A 19,533-nucleotide genomic window follows, 5' to 3' on the forward strand; every position below is an offset into this window, starting at 1 on the left:
ATTGCCTGGTTCTAGCAGTACATGAAAAACTATAATTAGGAAGCAGTCAGCTACCAAAAAAGTCCTCTGAATTGAAAGATGAGATGAAGAAAAAGTTTTCCTTTGAAATCTAACAAAAAGTCAACAGATGATGAATGGTGTGAACAGGTACCAGTAACTGAAAATGGGAGAGGTTTTGTAATACTTTTTTTGTAAAGAAACAAAAGAAACCCCTCCTCCCCACATCCATTCAAGAAGACCAGAGTGTTTCTTTAATACAACACAACATACATAATTTGAAGCTGGTGTTAGAGAAACCTGCTGCCAAGTCAATGATATTGTAATGTAACAGTCATGTTAAAATAAGGTCATGTTAAAAGAAGTCCATTGTTTGCACAATTCTAAAACTATGAAGTTATGAAGCAATAAATTATCAAATTTATTCAGTTGTCTCCAGAAAAAGCTGCTTTTTCTCACACTCACGGAACAATATATGTCATTGAGATAGAGATGTTTGCAGATTGAAGAAAGAGTGGGTACTCCACTAATCTAGGCTGTTGGAAATGTCCCCCAAGAATGTCTATAATCTCTGTTCAGTTATGATGCTGACCAGTCAGTATTCTGATCTCTAATCTGATTTCTTAAGGGGATTTACCCAACACGGCGGGGACTCGAAACACTGTGACCATGTGGTAGGTTGGCCAAATCTTACCATGTGTAAGATTCAGTTCCGTGTGTATTTATAATATGATATCTGGTTGAAAATCAGCTTCTTATGAATCTAGTTATTATGTACCAACCCTGAGACTCAGTTCACCTGTCAAAGATGTAATATAATTGTACCTTGAACTTCAGAGCTTGAGCACAGTTCCAGAAACTAGAATGACCCAACAGGATATGGTCAACCTGTAGGACCCAGCCTCCACCCTGGCAACCACTGTCTCTTTCTTGCTTATTAGCTCTTTAAAGACAACACTGCCCTATCTAAAGAGACCACTGTTAAAAACTGTTAGCAAAATAGGGTAATGTTCGCAAAACTGCAGAGCTGCAGCTTTCTTACTAAGCTCCAGCAGTGCTGAACATATGACTTACTTTGTACCCTGAACCACAGTGCTGTTTCTCTCCCTCTGCCAGAAACACCCTTTCCCTCCTAAATGGCTTGATTGACTTACACTCACCAACTTCAGCAGGTTTTCTTTGACCTACTTTCTGAACCCTTGCCTCTGTATACACACACAACCTGTGTTAGGAAATTTTATCTGGCACTTCTTAGAAATATTCTTGTTTCTGTATCTGTACACTGTTTTAAAATGATCCACATATTGGCCTGCTAACTACAATATTCCTTAAGCGGAACTCGGGCTTTTTTCATCTTTAAATTCCTAGCACCTTGCATTGTGCCTATATCCAAGAAGCCCTCAATACATTTTTTATGAAAAAATGCTTTGTTAATTTGTTGTAGTAGGAGACAAGACACTTTCAAGTTTCTTTTGCAAGTGCTTCTACAGATATTTGAATTACATTTCCCAGTAGAGTTCAACCTTCATAACATTTGCATAAAATGACAGTTCCGAACATGGGGTGAACTTGGGTCAACAAATGGTTATATTTCCCAGTAAATATATTTTAAAATGCATATTTTATATGATATTTATATAGTACTTTCTGGATACCAGGAACTATTCTAAGTGCTTTATAAATATTAACTTGAATTATCTTCATATCAAACCTATAAAAGAGGTGCTACCACTACTCCCATTTACTGATGGGGAAATAGAGATAGAGAAAAGTTATGTAACTTGGCCAAGATTGCTCAGCCAGTAAAGGGAAAAACCAGGATTTGAATCCAGTCTACATGGCCTAGAGCCCAAAGCCTTCTCTGCAGGTGTAATAGATCTGCCAGTAAGTCTTCATCCACAAAATGAGTGGATGAAGGATCCTTGATGTGTAAGTCATTTCCTCCCTTTTCTCCTTGTCTAGCCTTCTTAAATAGATGTCTTCTAAACCTCACACTTTAGACAAGTATTTTATTGAATTACTTTCCTCTAAGGAGCCTAGTCTATTTTACAAAAAGGGAAAAATGAAAAACAAAAACAGGAGCTCAGTAATCCTCACAAAATCCATTGAGGAATGTACATTTAAGAAAAGGAAATATTTTTAAATGGATATTTAGTTAGATTCTTACCCTCTTAGGATAAGGCTGAATAATGATTTCATTCTATCCTGAGACTGAAAAAAATAAATATGCTCTTGTAAGTCTTGGAAAGGAAACAAAAGGATATAAGGGATCTCTATGAAAATCTTCTATTTCCATTTTTTTGAAGTTCAAATCCTATGATGATTAACTGCAGCTGACCTTGACTCTCCCACTGCTTAGGGAGGGATATGCTATCACAGAGATCAGAAATCAAATGAATTAGGGAGGGATATGCTATTACAGAGATCAGAAATCAAATGAATTAGGCTCTCTTTTCAGCTCAACACTTTAAATTGTAGCTGGAAGGAACCATCTTTAGGCTAGTCATCCCCAAAAACCTTTGCACAGAGGCATCCTTGCCAGAAGAAGAATGGAACTTCTTAGCCAGCTCTGCAATTGAGTTACAAAGGAGAAAAGCAGAGAAAAGAAAGGACTGCCAGGACTAATTGAAAACTGTGTGATAAAATGATTGTTATCAATTAAATTGTTGTATTCTTAAAAGGATCACTAGGGCTTAAAGAAAAGATGTTTTGTCACTGTTTAGAAAATTGATCAAGAAAACTCCTCAAGAGATTAACTTAGAAAATTGTGTCTTTAGCAAGCAAATGTGTAAGTACCAAACTATATGACCAAATAAGCTTTTTTTTTTTTTTTTTTTTTTTTTGGTCTCTTGGAAGGTAAGAAAGCTTTTATTACAAAAGAAGATTGAGAGGAACTTATACTTCGCAAAGTTGATGATATTGGGGGCCAAATTTACCCTTTAATTTAAAAAAGAGCAAAATATAAAAAATGTTTTTCAAAAGACTAGACCTTAGGCAACAAAATACAGTGACCATTGAGAGATAGAAGATAAATGGAGTGAACCTTATAATTGCCCTAGTTTACTGCCTTGAAAAAGATTCCAGGACATGAGGTAGAGAGGGGGAATCCAAAGGAGACAGCCAACTTTCTAAGTTGGGGAAACCATGGTGGTTTTAGTTATGAGAAGAGAGTATTAGAGAGCAGAGAGATAGACAAAGAGAAAATTTCAGATATTTGCAAAAGATACCCTAGGATATTTAGTTGAGTGCTACTTAGTGCATGAGCATAAGGAAATTACTCTAGGCTAGAGAAAGAGTTACCTGAAAGGATTAAAGGGAACAGTATATGTGGCTCACATCAGATCAAAAACTCTGTTTTCTTATAGCAGCCAGATGGGATATTCTCATAATTCACAGGGCACTGAAACAGTCTTATTTTAGTAGTGCTAAATAACTAGTAACTAGTAAATAACTAGTCTTGGAATAAAATGGTCTTGTTCTGCATAATAAATCTAAAAAGGAAGGCCTGAGAGGATCAAATGGCTCACAAGTAACTACATCACAGAATAATCCTAAATAATATTTATAAGAATATAAAAATATCTAGCCACCAAAAAGATAAAATTCAAAGCTTGAGAACCAATAAAAAATTATTAGTCATGGAAAGAAGCAAGGAAAGAAGAATCTATGATGAGGAAAAAAAATCAATCAAAACTGATCCAGAACTGATATAGATGTTAAAACTGTCAGACAAGAACATTAAAAGTCATTATAACTGCATTCCATATATTTAAAAGTTAAGAAAAAACAGATGATATTTTTTAAAAGACCCAAATCAAACTTCTGGAGAAGAAAACTATAATATGTGAGATGACTAATACACTGAATAGGATTAATGGCAGATTAAACATTGCAGAAGAAAAGATTAGTGAACTTGAAGATACAGCAATAAAAACTAACAAAAATGAAACACAGAACAAATAATTTTTTTAAATGTTCAAAGTATCAGTGAGTATGGGATAATTTCAATTAAAATCCCTGAATGGAAGGAAAGAAGAGGGAAAAAAAAAAGTATTTGAAAAAAATAATGTCTAAAATGTTTCCAAATTTGTTAAAAACTATAAATCCACTTATCGAAGAAGCTCAATCCACTTTAAGCACAAGAAATATGAAAAGAGCTACACCAAGGCTCACATCATAATCAAATTGCTCAAAGTCAGTAATAAAAGGAAAATCTTAAAAGTAATTAGAGAATAGACACATTACCAACAGAGTAACAAATGTAAAGATAACATCAACTTCTTATCAGAAACAATTAAAGTAGAGCAACATCTTTGAAATACTAAAATAATAAAAAGTCCTGCTAACCTAGAATCTTATGCCCAGAATCCAACAAGAAGGCAAAATAAAGTCCTCTTCAGACTTTATTTTCAGACTTTATTTTCAGTCCTCTTCAGACTCTTTCACAAAAGGTAAAAGAATTCATCATTGGCTTCCATCTTAAGAAAATATAAAGAGAAGATCAAGTTAAGCCCAACATAGGCAGAATAAAGGCTTTAATAAATTTAAAGTGAAAAACAATGAAATAGAAAACAAAAAGCCAACAGAGAAAAATCAATGAAACCTAAACCTAGATCTTTGAGAAAATCAGTAAAATTAATAAACCTCTAGCCAGAATGATGAGGGGGAAAAAAGACAGTAGACACAATTATCAATATCAGGACCAATAAGGGATTAGTAACAATAGACTCTATAGATACTAAAAAGATGATGTGTGAACATTAATACATAAATAATATAAACAACTTTATGGCAATAAAATCTACAACTTAGACAAAATTGACAAATTCTTTGAATGATACTAACCATCAATGATCAGCCAAAAAGTAAAATATAACATGAATAATTACTTATCTTTTATTAAAGTAATTGAATTTGTAGTTTAAAATCTTCCCACAATGAAAACTCCAGGCCCAAATGGCATACCAGTGAATATTATTAAGAAGAAATAATATCAATTCTACACAAACAATTTCAGGAAAATTAAAGAAGAGAAAACATTTCCCAACTCATACTACACCCTGCTACCAAAACCAAATAATTATTATAAAAAATATAGACTAACATCCTTCATAAACATAAATAAAAATTTTCTATCAAAATTTTAGCAAATTGAATCTGACAATATCTAAAATGTATAATACATTATGACCAACTAGTTTTTCCCAGGAGTGCAAAGTTGGATCAACATCTCAAAATCAATCAATATAATCCACCGTATTATCAAACTAGAAAAAATAGAAAAGAAAAGAAAAACCACAATGATCATCTTAACAGATGCAGAAAAAGCATCTGATAAAATTTCAGTCATTCCTCACAAAAGCTCTCAGCAAAGTAGGGATGGAAGGGAACTCTTAATCTGATAAAGAAAGAACATCAGTGAAAAGCTTATAGCTACTATCATATTAATGGTGAAAGACTAAGTATCCTCCTTAGATTAAAAACAAGACAAGGACATCAGCTCTAACCACTTTTATTCAACATTTTACTGGAAAGTCTAGCCAGTGCAATAAGGAAATACAAAGAAATAAAAGGCATCCATACTGGAAAGGAATAATTAACATTTCTTTATTCACAGACATGATCAACTATGTAGAAAAATCTAATGAAATCACCAAAAAACTACTAAAACTAGTAAGTGAGCTTACCTAAATTACAGGATTCAACAGGATACATAAAAATATTACTTACACATTTTAGCACAATCCTATCAGAAATTAATACTTAAAACTCATGTCATTTACAATAGTACCTAAAAATATGAAATTTCTAGGGATAAATTTGACAAAAGATGTGAAAGATTGGTATTCTGAAAGCTACAAAACGATGATGAAAGAAATTAAAGACCTAAATAAATGTAGAATATACCATGCTCATTAATCAGAAAACCCAATACGAAACAAATGGTCACCAAATGAATTTATAGATTTCACACAATCCTGATCAAAAATGCCAGAAAACTTGTTAGAAATTGACAAGTTGAGGGGCACCTGGGTGGCGCAGTGTGTTAAGCCTCTGCCTTTATCTCAGGTCATGATCCCAGGGTCCTGGGATCAAGGGCCCTCTGCTCAGTGGGGAGCCTGCTTCCCCCCTCTCTCGCTACCTGCCTCTCTGCCTACTTGTGATCTCTGTCTGTCAAATAAATGAATAAAATCTTTTAAAAAAGAAAGGAATCGACAAGTTGAAACTAAAATCTGTATGAAAATGCAAAGGACATAGAATAGCCAAAGCAAATTTGACAAAGAAGAATAATATAGGAGGACTTCCATTACCCAATTTCAAAAATTCCTGTACAGCTACAATAAAGCTGTGTGGGGCTAGCATAAAGACAGATAAATAGATCTTCCCGTCGCTTTGTATTCACTTCTCCGCCAGTCCTACCTTGCAGATAGTGGTTGATTTTCTGTTTCTAGAATTGCTGTTCTTCTTCTCTTCAATCTCCCGTTGTATTTGTAGGTGTTTGCAATGTTTAGATAAGCTATTTAGCTGATCTCCCGCTACCCGAAGTAGTCTCAGCCTGCTACTTTTCCGCCATCTTGACTCCTCCAAGACAGATAAATAGATCGATGAAACATGATAGACTGTCCAAAAATTCATTCAAACATTTATAGGCAACTGATTTTTAACGAAGGCGCAAAAGCAATTGAGTAGAGATAGCACAGATTTTTTTTCAACAAATAGTGCTGAACAACTGGATTTCCACATGTAAAGAAAAACAAAGAACAAAAAAAAGAAAAAAAGGACTTAAATCTTACCTGATATTAAATGCAAAAATTAACTCAAAATAGATCACAGATTTACATATAAAGCCTAAAGCTATAAGATGTCTAAGAGGAAACACAAGAAATCATTGATACTCGAGGTTAGGTACAGATTGATTAGAGACAACAAAAGTATAGTTCCCCAAAATGAACATAATAAATTGGACTTCATCAAAATCAACAACCTCTGCTCAATGGCTCTGTTAAGAAAATTAAAAGATAAGCCACTATGTGGGAGAAATTATCAAGTTATGTAACAGATAAAGAATCTGTATCCACAATATATAAATAAGTTATTCAGCTCAATAATGAAAATATAAATAGCCCAGTTAAGAAATGGGCAAAGATTTGAATAAATATTTTATAAAAAAAAATATATGACTAATAAGTATTGAAAAGACGTTTACTATTACAGTCATTACGGGAGTGGAAATTAAAGCACAATGAGCTATAACTACATGTCAACTAGAATTGCTATAGGCAAAAAGACTGACAAGGCCAAGAGTAGGTAAGGATGTGGAGAAACCAGGACCCTCATGTATTGTTGGTGGGAATGTAAAATGTACAGCCACTTTGGAATACAGGGCAGTTTCTTGAAATATTAAACATATACTCATCATATATCCTAGTATTTATATTGTTGGATATCTACTTACCTATGAGACATATCCACAAAAGACCTGCACATGAATGTTCACAGCACTGATATTAATATTAGTCAAAAACTAGAAACAATGCAATGTCCAGCAAGTGATGAATGTACCAATAAAATGTGCACATCCATACCATGAAATATTATTCAACAATAAAAAGGAGTGAAATATGAATGTGTGCTATAACATAGGTGATCCTCTAGCCATATTCTCAAGACTAGAGCATATCACTCTATTAACCTGAAACTTCCAGGAAGAATAAATCTATAAAAACAGTAAGCAAACCCAGTGGTTCTCTTGGCCTGGGGTTTGGAATAAGGAGTAACTACAAATAGATTTGAGGGATATTTTGGGTGGTGGAAAGTTCTAAAATTGTATGTGACATACATACAAAACATAGGAAAGTGTTAGCCTAGGTAAGTTAGGGACTAGGTGATAAAGTTAGTGACTTTATTGATATGACTAAAAATGAGCCTGAAACATGCCACATGATATACAATGAACTGTCATTAACAACTACTTTTTATTTTATTTTTATTTTTTTTATTAGCATATAATGTATTATTAGCCCCAGGGGTACAGGTCTGTGAATTGCCAGGTTTACACACTTCATGGCACTCACCATAGCACATACCCTCCCCAGTGTCCATAACCCAACCACCTTCTCCCTATCCCCCTCCCCCCGGCAACCCTCAGTTTATTTTATGAGATTAAGAGTCTCTTATGGTTTGTCTCCCTCCCAATCCCATCTTGTTTCATTTATTCTTTTCCTACCCCCAAAGCCCCCCCCCATGTTGCAGCTCCACTTCCTTATATCGATCATATGATAGTTGTCTTTTTCCAATTGACTTATTTTGCTAAGCCTAATACCCACTACTTCTATCCACATCATCACAAATGGCAAGATTTCATTTCTTTTGATGGCTGCATAGTATTCCGTTGTATATATATACCACAGCTTCTTGATCCATTCATCTTTTTTTTTTAAAGATTTTATTTATTTATTTGACAGACAGAGATCACAAGTAGGCAGAGAGGCAGGCAGAGAGAGGAGGAAGCAGGCTCCCTGCCGAGCAGAGAGCCTGATGCGGGGCTTGATCCCAGGACCCTGGGATCATGATCCGAGCCGAAGGCAGAGGCTTTAACCCACTGAGCCACCCAGGCGCTCCGATCCATTCATCTGTTGATTGACATCTAGGTTCTTTCCATAGTTTGGCTATTGTGGACATTGCTGCTATAAACATTTGGGTGCATGTGCCCCTTTGGATCACTACATTTGTATCTTTAGGGTAAATACCCAGTAGTGCAATTGCTGGGCCATAGGGTAGCTCTATTTTCACCTTTTTGAGGAACCTCCATGCTGTTTTCCAGAGTGATTGCACTAGCTTGCATTCCCACCAACAGTGTAGGAGAGTTCCCCTTTCTCCATATCCTCGCCATCATCTGTCATTTCCTGACTTGTACAACTACTTTTATTATTTGAAAATAATATTGTGACAGCCTATATCACTTTATTTAGAATCCAAATTATTAGACGGTTTAATGCGTGAGAGGTTTTATTTTGAACTGTACACTGATAGCAATAGTCCCAGGAATAAACAACATAATCTGAATTATTAGGTTAAGAATAATACCTGCCATTGTTAACATATAGAAAAGCAACATGTTGCAGTGCCATAACACACACACACACACACACACACACACTTTGAGAAGTCAAAAGACCTACAACAAATCTGGCTCCTATTAGCTGTGTTCAACTTATGCAACAACTTCACATTGCTTACCTATGATAACAACAGTGTTACAATTCCTGCCACATATGAATCAAGATATAATTGTGATGATCAAACAAGATAGCGGGTATGAAAGCACCTGGGAAACTTAAGTGCTAAACAAAAGCAACAGAGAAACATGGTATTAAATTGCTGGAAATTTGCTTATCCATGTTTATTAAGTTATGTAAGACAATGCGTTGACAACCAAAATGTTTGATTCCCTGTGAAATAGCAAGTTTGTTCTATTTTTTCACATCATCAATTTTACAAGTAGCTGCCATTATTCAACAGGACAAAGCCCCGGCCTTAAATACTACAATAAGTCTATACCAAGGCAGTGCACAGTAAAACGATTCTTTGCTGGTAATAAGCACTTAATAAATATATTCATTTGGAGAGTTGCTCTCCAACATCTCTAAATTATCATTTGGGAGAAAATTAGTTCTATGGCAGCTTTCAAAAATTACCTGTATCTTTATTGATTTTTTATTTAAAATTTATCATAGTTCTTAATTGGTTCTTTGAACCTTGAACACTGCGGGGATTCTGACAAAAGTGAGAAAAATCTAGTAAAAAGTATACATGCACACGTTTTTTTTTTTTTCCTAAAGATTTTATTTATTTATTTGACAGAGAGATCACAAGTAGGCAGAGAGGCAGGCAGAGAGAGAGGGAAGCAGGCTCCCCACTGAGCAGAGAGCCCGATGCGGGCTTGATCCCAGGACGCTGAGATCATAACCTGAGCCGAAGGCAGAGGCTTAACCCACTGAGCCACCCAGGTGCCCCTACATGCACACATGTTTGAAATTCTGCCTACAATATCAGTAGATTCAGAGACCCTGCACCCTAAGAATTGACCTATAATTCACAGACTCCAGGGTTAAGAACCTCTATTTTATATTGTTATGAAAATTCTCAATTATGCAATAAGAGTCTATAGAATAAGTGAAGCATCTCCCTTTTTTGGTTCCGTAAACACACTTCTTTATATTTGCAAATGTGCAGCTTTTATTCTGACCATAGCAGTGTATGCAGCAAATAAGCAAACGCAGTCATTATTCAATGTGAAGTAGCAATTGTAAACAGTAATGAGGTGGAAAATTAATTAAATGTGGCTGAAAATTATAAATTATTTAATGTTACTTCAAAATTCTATCAGTGAATAGAAGCTGCAGGATGGGGTGGGGATAAAGAGTCTCTCTGAAAGCCCTTTTACCTTTTGCAAAAGTATCTCTGGAATTCAAAATAGCAGCCACACAAATGTTCCAGGAATTTAGGTCAAAGCCTTTTACTCCTCTCTTTGGAAATTAGCAATAATGCTAGTTCCAAATAATCCGCCGGATTCCAATAAATCTTATGATACGGTGTGGATGAATCTGTTAAGTAAATGAATAAATGTATTGAAGGCCCCAGAGCTCTTTGCCAGGTCCCCTCCAGGAATCTGACTCTCTTACAATAGTGCTAATTAAAATCTTGCCTACAAACAACCAAATTCAGTGTGTACAGGGTTATTTTCCATTAAAGTAAAACCATAATTTTAACATAAAAAAGTGTTTTAATTCTCATTTTAATGCCAGTACAATCACCAGCATAACTGAGTGGATTAATCAGGTAACTACCTGGATTAATTAGGTAATTACCAGGTAATTACCTGGATTAATAAGGTAACTAACCTACGTATACTTTCTTTTGCTTTTGATGACAAAAAAAAAGGAAAACCAGTTAATGTCTCTACCTGAATCAATCTCTTTCATAGTTCTATTCAGCTAAAACAGTTCACAGTTAACCACAATCAGATTTTTATTTTTCATTTGGAAAGAGCTTCTACACATGGCCCACTAGGAAAATCCATTTTGAGCTTAGAATTGATATCTGCTTATATTATAACAGATTGTGTAATCAGAGGATCTAAAATGCTCAGTAGCCTGCCTCTGCTTAGGAAGCAAGTATTCATATTCCACGGGCAGTCTTGTCAGATTTTTCTAGGGAATTAGTCCTCATTTCTATCCTTCCTCATCCTTAAAAAAACAGATTTTTTTCCCCAGGAAGTAAAATTGTTGATTTTTTTTTCTCAGACACGTATGGCCAAAATATATCCTGTATTAACCCTAAAACATTGACCAATAAGGCAAAAATCTAGGACTGTATGTTAAGAAGTACTGTTTTCTCTCTTTAGAAAAACCTCCAATTTTAGTGAAAATAAGGAGAAAACTGAACCAGGAATTTGGCAACTAAGGAGATTTCACATCTAAATATTTTTTAAACATTTAAAAATTTGTAATAAAAATAGATTATCTCTCATCTCTTCCATCACCATCTCATTCCTTGATGTCAAATAAACAATTTAGATACTATTTTCAAAATCCTATGGAGGGAAACACTTAGGCTTAAACATTTAGCAAGTAGTACCTTCTCCAAGCAAAAGGTATTTCTTTTCCTCCAAGCAAAAGAGTAAGTCTCTGAGTTTTGCCTCTTAAAAGTGTATGATATATGTTGTGATACAATAAGGAAACTTTAGGAAACTGGCAGAAGGAAAATGTGTCTCCCCCTCCCACTTGGAATTTAAGCAGCCAGTTCTGAAAAACCAGTTAGCCCTAGAGAGATGTCCAGAAGGGTCTTTTTGGTATCATTTTTTCACTCCTCTCATCTGGTTGGTCTTGCCTTCTTGGAAAATCCAGTACCATTAGGTTCTCTTGCTCATAGCACTGCAAAATCTATACAATAAATGCCAGTAAATGACCAGAATATGCATTTGAGGTCTGTAAAGAGGAATGGCAAGCTCTGCTCTGTTCATCTCCATATCCTGGACTCTAGTACCTGACCCTACTCAGAACAGGTGCTCTATCAATAGTGGTGAAGAAACGGATAAATGTTAACTGAAGATAATTTGAAAGTATTCACCCTTCCAAGGGCTCATGTGATTTAACAAGTGTTAGATCCTCAAGCTAAGTGACAAAGACTAGAAGGTAGATTTCAATGATCAATAAGCCTGATAGCAGAAACATAGGAGTCCCAGAAGACCGACAAAGGCCCAAGGATCACTACATGTCACCTCCAATTAGAGACGGTTCGGTCTCTTTGGGTTACGTGTGCCCTGTGTGGCTTACAGCCCTTGGTTAAGGGCTGGAAAAAACACTGGACCCATCTCCAATTAATCTCTCCTTCATGTCATAGAGTGAACTAGTTTTGTGCTATAGACTAAATGTCTTCATCTCCCCAAAATTCATATGTTGAAGCCTAATCCCCAGTGTGATGGTACTTGGATGTGGGGCCTTTGGGAGGTGATTAGGTCCTGAGGGTGGAGCCCTCACGAACGGGTTTAGTATTCTTACAATAGAGGCCCCAGAGAGCTCCTTTGCTCCCTTCCACCCTGTGAAGTTACAGTAAGAAAATAGCCATTTGTGAACTAGGAAGTGGGCTCCCACCAGGCACCAAATCTGGACTTCCCAGTGTCCAGAACTATGGGAAATAAGTGTTTGTTGTTTAAACCACCTAATCAATGGTATTTTTGTTATAGCAGCCCAAGTGGACTAAAACATATGGCAAAGCCTGGGAGGTGACCTGGAATAAATAGTGGACACTAAGGAGAGAGCTTCCCAGAGAACCTGAATGAAGTCTGTGTGTTCCTTTCTTCACCACTGGGCACCTCTTCTCTGTTTTCCTTCTGTCTTGTCCACTAGTCCAGAGTCTGGATCTAAACATCTCTGGATAGACTATAGTAAGCTAATGTTTTTGAGCATTTCCTATCTGCCCAGCCTTGTTCTAAGTGCCTGTCATTCTTTCACTGAATCTACACAACAATTCTAACAATAGGTATTACTTTCCCTCCCTTTCCCCCACTCCCTAAATGAATTATGCCCAAGGTAATGTAGCTTATAAGAAGTAGAGCCACAGAAATAAAAGAAGGAATAGTTATGGATAGCTCATTATGTGTCAGGGCTATCTATACAATATTTAATTTACTTCTCACCACAATCCTCTGAAATACATACTTCTGTTATTGCCATTTTACAAATGTACAAAATTGGACTTGAAATGGCTTTGAAACTTTTCCATACCTATACAACTAATACATGATGGAGCCAGCCTAGGAATGCAAAATTCCAAGTTCCTTCCACTTACCCTCCCCAGTCCTCTGTCCTCATTGCACACAAGGTTTCGGGATCATAAAAAGGTTAAGATTTATGGAATCCCTACTATGTGTCAGGCATGTTTCTAAGTATTTTACATATATTAATTCATTTGATCCTCTATGAGCTGGGTATAATTACTATTATTATTACTATTACTGATGTCATTTTGCATTTGAAGAAATTGAGGCAAAGAAAGGCTAACCAATTTTCTCAGACGTGTGATGAAAAAATGGCTACACTTGGGCTTAGATGTAGCAGCCTATTTCAGACTCCAAGCTCTGAACAACTGCATCGTTATGCCTTTTCTCAATGCTCATATGACTAAATTTAAACAGCATTTACTTAGAGCTCATATTCTTATTCCCACTAGAAGCTGACCCCAAGTCCAAAGCACTTTATCAGATTCCATGTAAATTTTTTTTTTCTAAAGATTTTATTTAATTATTTGAGAGAGAGAGAGAGCATGAGAGGAGAGAGGTCAGTAGGAGAAGCAGACTCCCTGCTGAGCAGGGAGCCCGATGTGGGACTCGATCCCAGGACTCCAGAATCATGACCTGAGCTGAAGGCAGTTGCCCAACCAACTGAGCCACCCAGGCGCCCCTCCATGTAAATTTTATATAAGAATAGGATAACTTCCCCATTTCCTATATTTTCATGGTAAGGCTGGGTTGGGGGGTGCACTTCAAAAATTTTAAAGGCCCAGACACTTGTTTAGAGACAAGACAGGAGAAGCTGGAATACTTATACCTTTTAGCTCCAGAAAGCTTGGGAAGATATTCCTGCTTCAGTACCCCTCCTGTCTGTGGACCAGGGAGGGGTGGGCAGAGCCCTGTGGCCAGCTGGAGAAGTGAGAGAGCAGCACTGAGCTGTGAAGAAATGGCTCGGTGGACTTAATCCTGGTAGGAAGTTCTTTGGAATCCCACAGCCTTGGAAGGGGAGCTCCCCAATGCCCACCCCAAAGATGGGGCAGGCCGTGAGACATCTTCAGCTCACCTCCCTTTCATGAAAGGGAGGAGAGCTGGAAATTCTAGGCCCTTCCTTCCAATATGGAACACTAGCCATCCATCTTCTGCCTGTGTCCTTTCATCTTTGGCCACACTTCACTTATGCCTTGCTCCCTGGCAGCAAAAGGGACCAGTCATTATATTTCTGCACTTTGTATTATTATTATTATGTTGTTATTGTTGTTGTTGTTAATTAGCAGAATTGGCGGAGCACTGAACCAAATCAAATTAGCAACCTTTTCATTGGTATGCCCCTATCTCTATAGTAGTTGCACACTTTTAAAGTACTACTCTCTAATCCCCAGTAGAAACTGGGATGGAGGGAGAATTCATATATATATATATATATATATATATATATATATATATACACACACACACACACACACATATAATATATGTATATTATATTATGTATATGTATAAATTATATATATTATATATATACATATTATATTATGTATATGTATAAATATATATATTTATATTTATATTTTATCTCCATTTAGAAAAGGTATGTGCTGTGTCCTTTATTTCTGACTCTCAGCAGGTTTCACATGATCATGACTCACAGAAGACATAAGGAAAATATGTTAATTAACAAGGTTGTAACTTCCAAGCTGTGCTCTTAGTGTGACTCATGCTGTATACTATTGCAGAGAAAAGGCTAAATGATAAGCAAAACTTTACATTGCATAATAATTGTTACATTTTTGACACTAAACCAAACACACCAATACTCAAAAAGGAGTGCCCCCAGATGTGCTCAAAGAGCCAGCAGTGTTTCTGGAGAAATTTTAAGCACCTTGGATTATAGGACCCCATAAATAAGAGGCTGAGTGGTAGGTAGGTAGATTGGGGAAGTTTGAGCCCCCAAATCTTGTGCAATGCCCCACAATAAAATCTTATTTAGGAGTGGCAACAGTGGGAAAATAATACTGTGGGTTTGAAACAAAAAATTAGTGAACGATAACAATAAACAGCGATGCCTGTGGCAGATCTTGAAAGTGAGGTTAGAATTTTGTGGAACTGAGCTGTACTTGCGAGTTAGGAACAAGCTTGCTTCAGGGACAAGAGCACCCTTTTGGCCCCACCCTCAGCAATCTGCCAGGAATCGGTTCTCAGGTCTGCAGTAGAGACTGGAATCTCTCCTGCCGGTACACCAGCCAGCAGCAAATCCAAGTGGAGTCATGGGCTTTGCCCCTTTTCCTCTTCTGCCTTTGGAACTGCCTCTCTGGTGAACCCCAACCCGAGAAGTGCTCCTGGGCCCTGGGTTCCGCTGGTGGACTGCACCAGCAAGGAGGGTGCAGGTTCCTCCATGAGCCCCCCTCCACCTCAGGGGTGTGGGGAACAAAGGGGCGCGCTGGCCTGGGTGCCTCCAGCATCATGCTGCTGCGCCTAGAGCGCAACGAGGTCACCTGGGCCACAGGTGCACTGGGACAGCAAGTTGGCAGGTGCATAGGTTGATGTGTGCATGGTCACTTTTGTGTTGCAATTGCTGTTTGCTGCCTAAAAAGCCCCTTTTAAAGATGTTGCCAGATTTTCTCCATTCATTTCTTTTTTATTACTTGTTTTTAAAGCATCCATTACATAGGCAAATTAATTTTGGCCATCCCTAGGATTGAGAGGAAATAATGGGAAGGGTATAATGTGTTTGAAGATGTGTGGGCTACATACAATAGATACTGCTCACTTGATTGTTCCCTGACACCTTGAATATAGCAATGATCTACATATTACACGAAAATGCACCATATTGAAAAATAAAAAATACACAAATTGCACAAAAATTCGTACAAGCATGATTGCTGTACACAAGGGGGCAAGAACTCTTTAGAAATGGGAGATTCTATGATTGGAGCAGTTTGCAATGCAGAAATGTTTCTGAAATTTTCCCGGAAATCTTGCCTCATTTATTTAGAACCCAGACTGTCCACATTGTGTATTTTCAAGTGGCCAGCCATGCTCGGCCTTGAGAATCCTGTGATGAAGATCACTAAACTGACTGCTGGCTTCACAGTAGACAAATGATAGAAAATTAGGCATGACGACATGACAGACTCTCTTGCCTTTCCATACTAAACCTCATGAATGTGAAAAGTTATTATCAATTTTAAGGGGAAACATTTTGTAGAGCTGAGCACCAAAAAACCACTGATTTATTCCCAAACCATATCGAGCCCATTAAAATGGACACAGCAGTTTCAAGCACTAATAAGAGTTATTAGAACACTAGGTAATTAGGCTTCATGAGTTCCTTTGTGACTTGGGTGTTGATTGGGCTCCTTCGGCTTCCCTGGCTACTGTTAAGACTGTGCTTATAAAAACACACATAGATGATACTCAGTTTATATAATATAACATTTCATATTTTTAAAAACATTAAAACTGAAAGGAAAGCAAAGGAAGCAGCAGGCCAGATTAATTCAGAGAGGAAAACCAAAATCAATAGATGTCAATGTGAAGATGATACCTGGGGGCTCTCTTCCTGGTAGTGTCAACAGAGAGGAAAGCCTACAAAACCCAAGTCAGTCCTTATAGAAGCAAAGACATGCCTCAGAAATGGAAGCAGGGATTTACATTAAAGTCCTCTTCAAGGTGAATTCTCTACATGTGGATAGGAACATCCTAAGAGCGTACAATCAAGTTCTAAATGTTGTATTTTGGTGTAGGGGCTAGAGGAGTTTTAAAGTGAGTCCATTCTCCACTAAGAACCACCACTATCACTCTGACCTACCTCCTTCTTGATGCCTCAGAATTCCCTCTTGGAAACTGGAGGAGAACAGAAGATTCCCTGGGTCCATCCATATCTAAAATTCTATCACGTCACAAGCACGCACTGGAGCAGTGGAAAGCTATCACAGAAGCCTCACAAGGTGGTTGGGGGACCAGGTGGCAAAGAACAGCCAGAGTCTTCAAAAAAGGGAAGGGTATAAAGTTTGAGAAGGCCTATTCTTCAGACATGGAAGAGATTTAGCATAAGTCACAAATAAGAGAAATCTGAGAAAGATGATAAGGAAGCCATGCTTTCATTGTATCCATTCAACAAATTTACTAAGTATCTCTTCACCTAGCCAGGTGCTTGGAACACACAGTAGGATACATGCAGGTGGAGTCCGTACTTTTACCTTTCTTACTGTGTAGTAAGATACAGGCAAGCAAATGTGAAACAGATTCAACAAAGTAGATATTGCCAGGTGGTAAGGTCATGGGTGATATTTATGAATTCCCTGTGTTATGCAATTTATCTACAACAATAAAAATTTTTTTTAACGAAAATAGAGTTTTTTAAGAAGAAGAAAATGGGGGCACCTGGGTGGCTAAGCTGGTTAAGCGACTGCCTTCAGCTCAGGTCATGATCCCAGAGTCCTGGGATCGAGCCTCGCATTGGGCTCCCTGCTCAGTGGGGAGCCTGCTTCTCCCTCTCCCTCTGCTGCTCCACCTGCGTGTGCTCTCTTGCTCTCTCTGTCAAATAAATAAATAAAATCTTTTTTAAAAAGAAGAAGAAAATATATTTTTAAAATCTACTTCATATAAATACTAGATTTTATGTGTAGCGGGATGGTATTATAAAATCCCTAGAGAGTTAACAGAAGAGCTACCTGAAACTCAGGTTAAGTGGCTTATTAAGATCACAGAACTAGAGTGAGAAACTAGAGGAATGCAGTGGCATGCACAGAAGTACATCTTACCAAAGTTTTGTGTTTTGTTTTTCTTTTTTAAGCAGGAGAGCTAGGATTAAAGCCTAGATCCTCTAAGTCTCCAAATCCCAGGCCTTTCGACCACCAGACAGTGCCTAAGAAGAGCTACAATATGCAATCCGAAGGATCAAGGTAAGAACTGCAATATAATCAGTCATTAAAAAATGAGATGGAAGAAACCTATGTAAGAAAAACATCTTCAAAAATTTGAGTCTCATCATCTTCCTCTCACTCTCCTCTATCACTCTTTCTTTTCATTCTTTTTTTTTCTATTTATATTAAATACATATTCTTAAATAGTCTTTGGGCAAGAATTAAAGGGGGAAAATTACATATTCCCACTATACTAAAATGACTACTATTGATATCATGAAATGATTCCTTTTAACTTCTTCCCCTAGATTTAGGGTTTTAAAAAAATTATAATTATACTGATACCTAATTATAAGCCTTTGCTGGATTTCTGCTGTAATTACCCAAAGTTAGTATTAAAAATTTAGCCAACAGTAAGGGAATATTCCTAAACTAACAGAGTAATAAATATAACAGATAAACAATTTTAGATCAACATTTCTTAAGTATACGCCATAAAACACTAGACATGTGAAACGTTCATTTAAGAAAAAGGTTTAGGGGTGCCTGGGTGGCTCAGTGGGTTAAAGCCTCTGTCTTAAACTCAGGTCATGATCCCAGGGTCCTGGGATTGAACCCTGCATCAGGCTCCCTGCTCAGCGGGGAGCCTGTTTCCCCCTCTCTCTGCCTGCCTCTCTGTCCACCTGTGATCTCTGTCTGTCAAAAAAATAAATAAAATCTTAAAAAAAAAAAGGTTTAGTGGTAAATAAAGTTTAGGGAACATTTCAGATTCTCATCCCATTTTGGAGATTCACCATGCACTTTGCAAAAATCAGAAAGAAGAAATGTTTAAGAAAAGAAAAACTTCTTTAAATTTTAATTCAACATTTCCTAAATTTATTTGTACATAAAAACTTAAAAATGTATATTTTACACTTATTAATGTATTTTGGAATAGGAACAAACTTTGGGATACACTGCATTAAATTCTCTAGTTATTTCCAGTGCTAGATTTTAAAAGACAACATTATTAGACCTAGCTGCCTTATCAGGCAGGAGTCAATAGGAAACGATACTGGAAGACAAGGAGCTTTCAAGATCAGTTAAGCCAGAAGTGAGAGGGCAAGCGGGGACACCCAGGAACTTGGCACTTAGAAACTACACCTAGAAATGAAGCATTCAGAACTTTGTCCCCTAATATCTTTAAAGTGTCTTTTTAACATAACATTTCAAGATCCTAAATTTTCCCTGTCAGAGATTTCAGCCAATGGAAGAAGCCTGGAGAAATCACTAGCAGAAGGTCAACCACTGACATTATTCACTGATTCTTCCTTTCCTCTTGACATGTCCTTGACAACTTAAAAGCATTCTTGTTTTGTTTCACCCTATTTCTAT

The 19,533-nt window shown here is 36.9% G+C and overlaps 1 long non-coding RNA gene across 1 annotated transcript in view; it reads right to left on the reverse strand.

Moving 5' to 3' along the window:
• Window positions 1-14,111: 14,111 nt before the first annotated feature.
• The window catches only part of LOC125101905 (uncharacterized), a 115,643-nt gene continuing 110,221 nt past the window's right edge, over window positions 14,112-19,533 (reverse strand). The window contains exons 2-3 of the long non-coding RNA XR_007127966.1: window positions 17,103-17,278; window positions 14,112-14,227 (exon numbers count right to left, since the gene is read on the reverse strand). This is a non-coding gene — a long non-coding RNA (uncharacterized LOC125101905). The remainder of the gene's footprint in view (window positions 14,228-17,102; window positions 17,279-19,533) is intronic.

Source organism: Lutra lutra, chromosome 6 (genome assembly GCF_902655055.1).
Source record: "Lutra lutra chromosome 6, mLutLut1.2, whole genome shotgun sequence".
Lineage (NCBI taxonomy): Eukaryota > Metazoa > Chordata > Mammalia > Carnivora > Mustelidae > Lutra > Lutra lutra.